Consider the following 13,953-nt stretch of genomic DNA (forward strand, 5'->3'; position numbering starts at 1 on the left):
AGGCTATCAAACACATAAACAGAGATAAAAAAAAAAAACATTTGATGATCTTTCTCACACTATCGTCATTATCGGATCATTCAATGATCGCTTCATAAACGCTTGATTGGCCTACATTCTGAACAGCCAACGTTCATCACCGCCAAATGTGTTAAAATATGTTTTATTGTCTCACAAATACTTATCATAAATCAGTTTCTGGCAAAAATCAACTTCTGGCACGACACCGGCATTCCTCCATCGCATGTAGACAGGTAGCCTACCTACGGTCCGTGTACGAAGTATAATTCATTTACAGTTGTTCACGTTGTATAATGAAACAGGCCAGTTTAGGGGGTATTGCCTAATTTCATTGTCCGAGACGTGCAATGCAATTCAGCGCGCCAAAGCGTCAGCTTGTTTCATTAACCAAGTTGTACAATGATATTTGAACAAGGAAGTCGAGAGCCGGAAACAGACACAGCTCGCCTTCAAAGTAAAGCTCGCCTTAGAAGTAAAAGTCGTGCGTTTTGAAGCGTGAATTTAATTTAAGGAGAGCTAAACGAAATAAATAAACAAATAGCCTAAAGAGTTGTTCAAAAGTTTCAACCATGCAACCAACTATATCATTCATTTGTTCACTTAATTTGTTATTATCGTTGTGCAACCAGGACTCTCGTATCGCAAGTTGTTTAATGAGAACACAATTCGGTGTTTAGCTAGGCTAGTTGCACACGTCTTTTTTATGTAGACTAGCCTAGTCAAGGCCTGCGGTTCGATGAATACTTTTCTATTAGATGTAGGTACCCAATGTGTTCGCGTTATCCATACAGCATGGCCTTTTCATGCATTTTAATTGCCCATAGATAGGCTACACCAGCGGTCCCCAACCACCGGGCCATTCAGATCTTAGCTAGATTCCTGACCGGGCCTATGGCCGGCGGCGGAACCCAGACCGCGGAGCCCCCCGGCGGCGGAGCTAAGATCTGAATATTAGCCCCAGCTTGATGATTCGGATCTTAGATTATGGTAGGCGAAAAGTTTGGACCCCTGGGCTACACTATCCATTGGAAATTGACACAGTTTCTCGTCGGTGAGTTCGCCTTAGCACTACAGGCATCATGCACTTAGCACGTGATCAGACCACCAGCTCGGTCCTTGGAGTTGTTGGTCGTAGCACATTGAGGCCAAGTCCACACGTACCAAAACTATCTTTTTTTTCCCCATTTTCCCTGGCATCGTATCAAGAACATTTGCGTCCACACGGATCCATCTCAATACGACTCAACACGCTACTTCATGTTCCAGGCGTATAGGTGGCGCTGTTTTAGTTTTAGAAATTCACCGGAAACTCAAGTCACTCAAGTAATAAAGCGTTAACAGAAGCTGAGTGTTTAATAAAATATACTGTCCATAATCGCGCCATATGCTGGAGACAATGTAGCAATGATAATAGAAACAACTTGGGTGAGTGATGACACATTTTGGGTTGATCGTGACATCAGAGCGTCGAAATAGTTGGTGTTGTTGTTGTTGTAATAATCCAAATCTTCCTCCGAGCTACCCGCCTTGGTACGGCGGTAGGCGGACGCGTACCAGCCGTCTGCCGTCAACACCGCCGCCCCGGCTGCCGCGACGCGCACCGGAGACGAGTGTGCCGTGGACCTGTAGCGAGAGCGCGTCCCGGCGCCGTTTGAGTTTGTGATAGTAAGCGTGTAGTAAGTTATACTAGAGTTTGTGATGCATTTTGGAAACAGGAGATGAGCCCCTGTTCTAATGCGCCACCTGGCTTGAGAAACCCGTTCTCAAAGACTTACTTTTAGTCATTATTTAGGTAGCACACACATATTATGAATGCCTTCGGCAGAATTCAAATGAGCCATTTTAATCTAGATTAATTCCAAGATTAATCTAGATTAAAAAAAAATCTATGCCCACCACTAATTTTGCGATAGTAACCCTAATAGGCACAATATCTTCTCCAGCAGGAACACGAGCATGTTGTCGGCCATTGTTGTTGTTATGAGACGTCGCCACAGGTTACAAGAGGTTACGCTCGAGGGGTGTGGCGATGACATCATCGAAACGCAAGTATGCGTATTGGCCGTCCAGACGAACACTCAAGGGCTGCGTTTGTGAATTTATTCACCCTGGGACCAGGTTTCAGAAAAGTCCGTTTGCATGCGATGCGTTTACAGGATTCGTTTGGACGATCGGCCAAAACGATGCAAAACATCTGCGTTTAAACCAAAAAGCGTCTCCGTGTGGATGGCCCCTGACTCTGAGACTAGTGCCGCGATCAGTCGACCGCCTATTTATTTTTGTTCTCCCGTCAAACGGCTCACTGTAAGTTCACCTCCGCACAAGTCTGTGCGCTGTGCGCGCCCTGCTGGTTAATCTGCTATCCTCTTTCTTCCCCCTCCCCCCGCCTTCACTGCTTTGATATGAAAAATGGCTGAGGCAGGTGAGTCCTCCGAATCAAGTCGAGTATTTCAGGCCAACTGGTAAAAGAGTGTCACGGCTTTGAAACACACAAACCATAAAGCCTATGGACGCCTCAGAACGGACTAGTCAACGCGCTGCGGCATCACTCGGGCAGGTTGGTGTGTGTGTGTGTGTGTGTGTGTGTGTGTGTGTGTGTGTGTGTGTGTGTGTGTGTGTGTGTGTGTGTGTGTGTGTGTGTGTGTGTGTGTGTGTGTGAGATTTCAAAGTAACAAACTCAAAGCCGATGCATGCGTCCAAAACTATTCGTTCAAAACCAAATAAACAACAAAAACAGCGTCCCTTATTAGCTTTAAATACTTTATTTACCGCGCCGTATTAATTCCCAAGTTTCGAAAAGAAAAGAAAGTATTTGAAGCGAATAAGCGACGACACGCACGAACACACGTGCACGCACGTTCATTCACGCAAGCAGGCACCCACTACAACCTGGAGAGGCTGTAAATGCTTTTAAAAATGATAATGGCTATAGACAATTTTTGACAGGTTACAAATTCTCCCAATTTACTTACTATTCCTCTGTACATATTTGTTTTTTCCTGCATTTTACAGATTTGTGAGGAGTTTTTCTGTATTACAAACAAAGATCTACTCGGAACATTCAGAGCTGCTGTAGAAAAATATGCGCCCCTACTGCTGAGTTTGTACCACGCCCGAAAAACAGAGTTTTGCAAGGACCTGAAGGAGATACTGAGAAAGCTTGATGATGAGGTGTGTGCACAGTACAGTACCAAACAGTACTTTTGCCCAGATGAAATTCAATCTGTTGAATTACAATTAGGCTTGCTATTATTAGAGCTATCTTTCTGTTTTTTCTTTTTTTCTTTGAGACCACCAACATCGTCAGACACGGCAAGGAAGCAGCCATGAAAGAACTTCCTGTGTTCCTACGTGAAGATCCTAATCTACTTTTCAAGCAGTGTCTTGTAAGCAGTGTGCGAAATACGGGGGGGTCCGGGGGAGCTGGGCCCCCCCGATTAACCCATGAGACCCCCTGAAAGCCTCAAAAGCAAAATTTGAAGGGGGTCTCAAATTATATATATATATATATATATATATATATATATATATATATATATATATATATATTGTGGCGACCACTGCCATGGACACCTAGGGGGTCCTGCGCAAGGGATGCTGGAGGGGGTGCACCTCTGATAGGGGTTTGGACCTTCTCGGCGCCCCCTGGATCACCTTGGGGTTGGTGGTTGGGGGGTTGTTCATTGTGTGTGTTCCCTTACTGTGTGATGTGCAGTGTGTTCATGACCGTGAGTGAGAGTGTTAGTTGTGTTGGTCAGTTGTGCCGTGTTTCTGTGCTACCGTGAATGTTCAAGATAAAGACAACCGGAGTCGAGCGGTGTATGGGGCACGGGAGTTGTTTGACCGTTTAACCCTGGGCTCCTGTCTCATTCTTTCCGTGCCGTCGCCACCATATTTTATTGACACTAATGGTCATTTAAATATGTTTAAGCGCACCATGTCCAGTATTCAGAATGTGAAACATTTATTCACAAATGTTCTATTTATTTTTTCACAAATGTTCTATAATTTTTTTTAAATGCGCGCCCATCTGTCTAAACACACGCAAATTAAACACGTAACGCATAATGCAGTCCATGGCGATGTATATTAACAGGGGGGCACATGCATATTATGAACACAAGTCGACAACGATAATGTATACAATACTGGTAACAAACGATGTTTGTTAATGTATTGCCGCATATCATTAAATAGACCCACAGTTGCGGCCATCGAGGACCGCGTCCGCATGTTTTAAGTTGTCTTGGCCGCAATTTACATGACGAATTAGTGTTTCTGAAGTTGGAGAAGAAAACGCTATTCCATGTGTTAATTATGCCTATTATTTGGCCATAAACTGAGCCATTTGAAGTTTGAAATCCATGTGGTCATGCATCTGTCTCAGCGGAGACTGCAAACGCGCTGTCAAAAATCAACTCGTCAAGTCAAAATGCGCTGGCTCTTAAAGAGGATGGGAGATGTCACTCTCATTGGTTTATTGCATGTTACGCCCAAAACACACCTACGGGTTTCAGCCCAACCCATTTTAGATTTGCGCTGGGCGGAAAGCTAATTTATCTCGCCGTCATAATAGCAACAGCGCCATAGAACCGCCCACAAAGTACTTTGACTTTGCGCCTTGACGTCTGCTAAGTATGCTATAGGCCTACTGTATGAGGAAAATTTAGATCGATATTGCGCAACAATCGTGAGATGCGGACCCCCCCGAATATTGAAGGGTATTTCGCACACTGCTTGTAAGTATTAATGGTCATTAATATAAATTTTACAAGCATAGAGATACAATTGTAAAATGAAGATACTGTAATTGAAAATACTACACAAGTAGAAAATCTGAAAGTTTATTTCTGTTTCGCCCTCGGACTGCTTGAGAGAGGGAAGGGAAGTTAATTGCCTGTCTTATATAAAAGCTTATTGGTTGTGAAGTGAGTCCCTCTAGCACATTTGACAGGGGTTTCAGATTATACCATGAGGAAGATGCTGCTTTGATATACAGGTTGTTGTCGGCAGATGTTAGACCGAGGCTACCTGCTTTGGCTAGAACAGTGTTTCTCAACCTTTTTTGCGCAAACGCCCCCCTTACCTTACCCTGATCCTCTGGCGCCCCCCATTATTGTTAATTTTGTTTAAAAGAAATTGCGACACCCGTGGGTAGGCTATATCCATTACCAACTCCACTCCAACTCGTGCTACATTGCTTGAATAAAAAAATAAAAAATAAAAGCCGTCTGTGCCGTTTTGGTTTCTTCTGGACAGGAAAATGTGTATTCAGAGTTTTATTAAAATGTTTTAATATTGAGCTATTGAAGTTTAATACGTAACAGTGCTTGTGTACATTTTTATTGGTTAACACGCAAACTTGGGTTCAATATTTATATATATATAATTTTTATATATATTTTTTTTTTTCTGTTTTTTGCTGTGGCATGTTGGGGAGAAGGCGCCTGCACAGCGGACAAAAAGAGACTGGACAAGCTGATCAGGAAGGCCAGCTCAGTGGTCGGGGCTGAGCAGCTAAAGGTCCAGCAGGTGGCAGAGGCCAGAATCCTCAACAAACTGGCCTCAATAATGTCTAACCCCACTCACCCACTCCACGCCCTGAAGGTGATCAAGAACAGCACCTTCAGCCAGAGACTAATTGCACCAATATGCAAAACGGAGCGGTACAGGAAGTCCTGTATACCAGCTGCCATACGGTTTTACAATGCACAAAATTAACTTTGCACCTTATAGTATTTAGTATTTATTATTGTAGTATTTAAGTATTTTAGCATATGAGGGAATGTGTGTTTGTTATGTCTGTCCACGCTGTTGTGACACTGTAATTTCCTGTAAAGGATTATTAAAGGATCTATCTATCTATCTATCTAATATGTGCACGAAAGACTCCCTTTGTTTACGTGACGTTGCCTAGCAACGCTGTGCATGTGCAGTCTTTATCCGCTTCGTCCTGAGAGTAGCACGTTTAAGTTCGCGGCCAAATAGTAATTAAAGTACTTTGTTACTATACAAGTTAAGCGCCTGTAACATGAGTGTTAAATGCGTATGTGCCGGTTGGTGTGCGTACCTTATGAAAAAAAGCGTTTATCGGTTCGCAGACGTAATGAGAGACGTTGCAGTGGTCTACATGTAATGCGCACGTTCTATTGTTCTATTGTTTACAATACAATCCCCGATCTAACAAACAAACAAACTATTGTTTACAATTAGCATGCTAAGCGGAGTTAGCTTTATTCACGTCTTATGTTGCCTTACTATGTAATATGGATGAGATTCATGTTGCTTAGCGTAATGCCCCATCCACCGCTTGCTTTGCATGTCCCGCAAACCAACCAGTGGACGTCAGGGGAGGGCGAAATAGTTTCTGAAGCACCACGCTGCTGCGATGAGGTGGATTTGTTTATCGGCGTTACTATGGCGATCATGACGGTACTGAGCATAAAGTAAAAAGTAGATGAGACGATAGAGGGGTTAGAAACCCATATGAAGATAGGCTTTTTATTTCAGTTATCCTATTTTTGCACCGAAAATATTTGAAAACCATGAAAGTTTAAAAAGTTAAAAATAATTACTACTAGGCCTACACAAGCAAAGTTGTGACGCCCCCGTGTTCGTTCCCAGCGCCCCCCTAGGTTCTACGAACGCCCCCCAGGGGGCGCTGCCGCCCCCGTTGAGAAACCCTGGGCTAGAACTAGGGGGCTAGATCACAGCCATATCACTCACCACCTGTCAGGTCATTCTTTTGATACTAGTGATTAGGTCTAGGCCTCTACAGGCTACAAGCTATTATTTTTCTTACAGTCCGAGTCAAATGTTCTGGGCCACATAACTACAAGGGTGATATACTCTTCTACATTGGGTTGGAACCATTTCCTTGGTTTTGTGGACATTGCAGGTTATGCTGGTGAGCTGGCACGGATCTCACAGGGGTGAATTATACCATAGATTATAGATAGATAGATTATACCATGAGGGAAGATGCTTTTATTGAGCTGGCTCCTCTCTGCTTTTATCTGTTTAAATGTGCGCTATGCATGATGGTGGAAGTTCAGTTTGTATTATTTGTTTAAATTTCTTTGTTGATGCTTTTGCCCAACAGAACGTAGAGTAGGTTTAAAGTTTAGGATCACTTTGAATGTTCTTGTTTTCAATGGAAACACACATGAGTTATCCTGCATAGGAAATATAGGAGACCAAATCTTTATTCATTTTTTCCAGATTCATATGGCGGTTTTATCATGGTAAACTAGCTCATTGTCAGGTGTTTAACAGCAACACACACTCGGAGACAGTAAAGAAAGACGGGTCCTAGCTGCTACGCGCGTTTGATGTGCTCTCACCGTTCTCATGCACACAATTGTTTTTTTAATACATAAATTAAAGGCTTGCGGTTTGTCCACGATGCGGCCTATATGCGGGAAATTACGGTAGTGTAGTTTACATAGTTTTCATAGTTATCAGCCTACGTGCTGCTGAGAAGACCAGAGTTTTTTTTACAACACCCTCAGGGGTCGCATAGCTATTGGATCATGAGGAGATATTAGCTGAATGCTAGGAAATGTTATTTGTTTAAAGGTCCCATGGCATGCTATTTTATGGATGCTTTAATAAAGGTGTTAGTGGGCCCCTAATATAGTACTTGAAGACATTCAAGAAATTCAGCCTTGGTGCAGAGTTACAGCCACTATGAGCCAGTCCCACAATGAGCTCTCCACAAACGTGCCGTTTTTAGAGGCGGGTCAAGGTGGAGGGTGGGAGTGTGGCCCTGAGCAGCTTGCAGCCACGGTACCATGCGCTAGTGTTTACAGTGGAACACTGAACACTCCGGGTGCTCCGGCGGGAGTCCTGGAGCTCTATATCTAAATAATATCATATTATATTTAGATATCTATATAATATATATTATCATGGTCAAAAGCTGTTTGCGCCTCCGTATGATATCATGAATCTCAAACGACTGCGACGGGTTCTCAGACGCCTCTGGTTCTTCCACTTCCACGTCAATATTAAGTAGGCTACAGACTCAACAGAGAAATGAAATGGAGGAGAAGGATTGTTGCCCGCGATTGTTGCCCGGGGTTGTCTGTGTCGGGTTGGTTGAGAAGGAATTGGGAACCGCGACATGGAGGAGAAAAGGATTGTTGCCCAGGATTGTCCGTCGGAGCCCCGCGGAACGCTGGCCGCCCCCGGGGCTGCCCGCCCAGCCCTGCTGCCACGGCAGCGGTCCGTCGGAGCCCCGCTGCCCGCTGGCCACCCCCGGGTCTACCTGCTGAACGCTGGCCAACCCCGGGGCTGCCCGCCCAGCCCCACTGCCCGCTACAGCGGGGCTCCGACGGACAATCCTAGGAAACAATCCTTTTTTCCTCCATGTCGCGGTTCCCAATTCCTTCTCAACCAACCCGACGCAGTCTAGTCTTTTCACCAAATGGGAGCTTTATGCAAGCTTGCGTTATTGTGTTGCATGTTATGCGCCATGAAGGCCGCCTCATACCTCCGGATCCGGACGAAATTTGTCCGTCCGTACTAAACGTTGACTCCGGGACTACCCTTCATACCTCCGTCCGGTTTCAGTGTTATGGATGTTACGCAAAACAACCTCTAGAGGGCAGTGACTGTCGTGTATAAAATGACCGGCATCGACGCAAACATGGTATCTGTAGAGGAGATGATTATGCTCTGTGTCATCCGGCACAAAGTGTGAGGTGGCATGTGGCACCCCTCACCAACCTGCAGATTCTCTGCTCAAAATTTAAATTCAAAAAAGTTTTATTGGCATAAAAAATATACATTTGCATTGCCAAAGCAGGTGAACAATAAAATTATAAGGTCAAGTATACAGTATAATATAAGTATAAAACGTTAAATACAAAATATATCTACATATCAGTTATTATAGGCCAGTACTCTCGTGGTTGGGACTTCTGCCTCTACTGTCGCCTCGATCTCCGGTGGTAGTGCTCCGGTTTGTCCGGAGCACTTTCGTAAGCTCAGAGGCGACGGACCCACTGACGGACGACCTCCGGGACCAGACAAAAGCATCCGTATCCGTATTTACCGTAGGGTGTGAATGGGCCTTTACACCAACAGTGGAACGGTTATCCAAATAACAAAGAACACTTGCGTTACAGTGTGTATTCACACACACACATGTGGCGCTCGCACGGTCCTAGCTCATTGTCTCATTGGCGGGCCAAATTCTCTGGGCGGGCCAAGCAGAGAAAGGGGAGGTAACATGGCCCCATATGACGTCATATGGGGCCGGAAGCCAAATCAAAGCCTTTCAATGATCCTTTTTTCAAAGACGGCGCAAGATAGCTACTTCTCGGTTTACACCTAACGCAATTTTTAGCTACTGGGGGACCATAGGGAGGCTAGGGGAACTCAACTTAATGTTAGAAAACCTCAAAGTGAAAATTTCATGCTATGGGGCCTTTTAAATGGCTTATTAATTCATAGGGCTCCTTTTTAGGTATAGGCCCATTTGATTGTTGTTTCCACTGATCAGGTGCACCAACCCATTGCAGCAGCAAATTTGATGATGGAGGTGTGATTGCTGCTCTGCAGCGGGTGCATCAGATAGCCCTGGGCAGAGCCGTATATAGAGAGAGTTCTGCCAACTGAAATCATGGGTGCCATCTTGTAGACCCAAGTCAGCTCACTGTACAACGTCTGCCAATGGAACGAAGATGGGATGTTGCAACAAATCGCTAAATCATAAACTGTTTGTGAATGTTAAAAGGTTTCTCATACTTTGCTAAAATATAAACGCTTTTACAAATATATCACGTTGAACGTCTCGAGAAGACAGACAATTATGCCTACATCACCTACAGGGCTCCAGACTAACTTTTTCACAGGTAGCACTGGTGCCACCTAGCTTTTCATTTAGTAGCACCAGTGGAACCGTCAAGCATGAACGAGAGGTAGGGGGCGGATGCGACTTTGTCAGTGGTCTTTCCCTTGAGTGTGTCTGCTATAACTCCCACAAATTGTGCACACGCAGTGTCGTTGGAATATGTGGGGTTGACGTTCAGTCCGTTATTCTTCATCATTTTGTGAACGGGAGTTCCTCTTTAGCGATTTTGTAGGCGGTGTTAAACTTGATGATCATTTGTTCATTCTCCGCCGAGCGATTGGTCTCATCTATCCGATTAAATGAGGTGGGGAGAGACTGGGAGCTTCATGTGATGCAGCGGTCCCTGCACGTCTTGTGCTTTTGGCTTTCATTGTGTAATTTTAATGACTGAACTTTGAATTGTGTAGACCCATTTACAAAATGTGTTTTGCCTGCAACGGACGGGCCACATGTCCTGCAGTACACACACCATGGTTTGTCCCTCATAACGCAACCACGGGAATTGCGCCAGCCATTTTTGTTGAAAACAATACTTTTTTCTGTCACTGTCCTCTTCAGAATAAGAATCTGAGATTCTTTTTGCTTCCTCTGCTAACCCTTCTCCAGCACCAACAACAGCCTCATTTGTTTCCTCCTCCGAGACATTTTTCTTCTTAAAATAATCTACTATCGACCGCTTCATATCTGCTCGTCCTCCTGCAAGTAGCACCGGAGCGACCTCATTAAATTTTAACTCACACCTTAAGAAATTAGGTCGCATATGCGACCTAATAGGTCGCACTCTGGAGCCCTGATCGCAGTGGATCAGTGGAGCCGCGTTCACCTTACCTTCTCCGATAGCCGTCGCCGTGTAGCCTACGATTACTTATTGAGACATTGGCTAAAAATTACAACTTCTTGGTTATTTATTTTAATCTAGACTATAAATATTTCCCCTAAACATCAAATTAACCCTTCTCGTAGCCTACTTAGGTGTCATGATCAGACTGTGTCTATTGTTAAAAGTCTGACTGATGACTAATGCCCAAGGGAAAAAAGACCATACACGTATTTTGTTTATCAATTAAAGAGTTTTCTCTTTCATAAAAAATGAATCAGACGTTAGCAATATAAAAATAACTTTGGTTACTTCTTAGACTATAACTTATAATACATTCTGAATGTTTGCATTCAAATCCTAGCAGTACGCAATAATTTGTACAACATTTAAACAACAGACTCTCAGGAAGATCCTCCAACAGGAAAATTCATATTCAATATTCATATTAAAATATCAACAGTGAAATCAGGGAAGAGCCATTAAAACATCTCAAATATTACGGTAAAAGTATACATTTTGTATTAGACAATCTTTAATATCTTTACTTCTTACACTATATAGCGTATAATACATTCTGAATACATTCTGAATGTTTGCATTCAGAGATGGTTCATCTTCAGTCCGTTTCGTTTGGTGGGTCTGCTGGGCGGTGTCGGTGGGGTGAAGACGAACAGTGTTGGGATGGAATTTGGCTTGAGCTTCCTAACACCATCAGCTCTGTGACTCTTAACTGTGTCTCATCGAAGTGGTCCTACAAATGGAGTCAGACATTTTAATGCAATTTCAAAGAGAAAGTAAATGATGGTAATGGATTTTCACAGAATGGCATCTAACCAATGCATAGTTATTGCATGGATTACATAAGCGCTTTGGCACCATGCTGTTTGCACTAGACTCTAGACAAGAGTAACATAAATCTCTCCAGCAAACATGAACTGACCATGTATTATCTGTAACTCGAGAAATAGCTGACCAAGCAATGCTGCAAAAGGGCATTTGTTTGCAATATATCCACATGATTTCCGTGCAAAGTTAATCACAATCTTTCTGACATGCATGAACATAAACAAAGACAATGCAGCCAGTGTGATTTTCACAGAATGGCATCTAACCAGTGCATACTTATGCATACTTATGCATAAAAGAGCCTGGTGGAAAAATACAGACGGCAGATGCAGGTTGTTTGTCCCGGAGTTCAGTGCTAGCATTAGCATAAAAAAGGCGCAAAGAGCTAGCGAGCATCGTGTAGCTTAACACTACTAGGCTAAGTTCAAATCAAATTCACTTTGGTTAGTACTTTTTTCGAAGCATGCCATGAATTGATGGGGTACAATAATATTTTCCAAATGTGTTTTCTTTACAAAGTCCATGATAGAAATGTTCTTACCTCACACAACAAGGAAATTATTCGGCTTCCAGTTCATCCTTCTGACCCTCTGCTCCCACAATTTCCTCCTAGTAGGGTCCTGAGGGAAATGATGCAGACGTTTACCACGTCCGGGCCTTAGAGAGCAACCATAGGCTACACAACACGACATTTTCTTTCGAAAAGTAATGATATTACAGATATATATTCCTCTCTTGTAAGTTGTCGCACTTGCCTTGATAGCATGGTAATGACGATTGATTAATGTTTGGTCTGTAAGATGGCGTACACAAAACACGTGACTACCGTTGAACCAATCCACGACAGAATTGTCCTGAACGTTCTAAACAGAGTTGGCGGAACTCTCTCTATATACGGCTCTGGCCCTGGGAAGCACTTGTGCTGAGGGATAGTGGATGTCACATTTCCTACTCTGGCCACCTGTGATCGGTTCTTTTAAGCAATCTTACACAAGATGGCGTTCTTGAATGTCATTGGTACGCAAAGCACAGCCGTAGGAACGAGGCGCTTGCGCCGAGTTCCGAAGTCCTGTGCTTCAAGTACCAATAATGACATTCAAGAACACCATTGAGTGTAAGATTGCAAATCAATAACACAAACCATCTTCATTATCAACAATATTGTAAAATGTTTTCATATTGTGGGTTAATTTGCCCTCAAATTCAAGCTTTCTGCCCGAGTTCATCTCCATCAGAAAATAGTTCCTATAGTAAAAGCGCCTCGTTCCTACTGCGCAAGTGAAACAATGTAACAGTTGAACGTTGTTATGGAAACTAGGCTCATGAAAGTAGTTTCAGCTAGTTAGCGTAGCGATACTTTCTGTAATTAGGCACATTGTTTTTGTCTGTTCTTTCACCAGGCATTTAAACACACTCTAGAATGGGAATTGACCAATCGGAGTGCTTGCTTAAACTTGTGTGTTATTGAATACCACATTAAGTCAGCTTTACAAATTTTCTAATTTTTCCCATGGACAGCACCAGATAGGCTTGAATGACGGGGATATGGATCAGTATACACCGGAATGGTCCTTCAACAACAAAGCTAAAATGACAGACAACTTCATATTGGATATGACAATCCAATTTGAGATGCCTGGCTCCCTACAAGACATGTAGTATGTGATGTGAGTTTGAATTGAAAATCATATTTCTTAATGTCCTCAAACAGGAAACTGATCCAGATGACGTGGCTGCCAAGGGAGTCACTGTGGGAATTCTGTATGTCCTGTGTGGCTGAAGCCTCATCCCCCAAGATCCAAAACATCGCACTCATCTTAGAGGAATCCATAGTAGTAAAGGACCTTCCGGATACTCCCATGGCCTACCTTCTCGGCCTCCTTTATGCACTCAATATTTCCTATCCGGAGGACCTTAAGTACACCTTTGAAACACGTGTTCCTGGATAATGGCCCAAAATGCTCTGTGTGCGATCTCTAAAGAAAAAGCTTTGTCTTGTCTAAATGTTGCAAAAAGAAAAGTGAAATAAAGAAACAGGTTTTCCCTCTTGGAGTCAGCTCTGATTAGCAGCTGTGAAATTTGACAAGTTCACATAATTGTTTTGTGTTGTGTTCTCAGACTAATTGCTGGTTAATAACTCAAAAGTTTGTAAAATGTGTGTTACACCCATTTGTAAGTTATGTAGTTATTGCTAATAAGGCAACGTGAAATTTGACATTGATTTATTTTATTTATATTTTTCTACATTGTTACATTGCTACATTGATTGTTCTAGCAAAATGTTAATGCAGAATGTATTTTCAAGTTAGACCTGTGAAGCCATACGTGTCAAGACAGCTGTGAATGACATGTTATGTGAATTTTAACAGAACTTTTTCATGTTAATTCTCTTGATGCCCATAGTCAT

Source organism: Micromesistius poutassou (assembly GCF_964030765.1).
Source record: "Micromesistius poutassou genome assembly, chromosome: 9".
Classification (NCBI taxonomy): domain Eukaryota; kingdom Metazoa; phylum Chordata; class Actinopteri; order Gadiformes; family Gadidae; genus Micromesistius; species Micromesistius poutassou.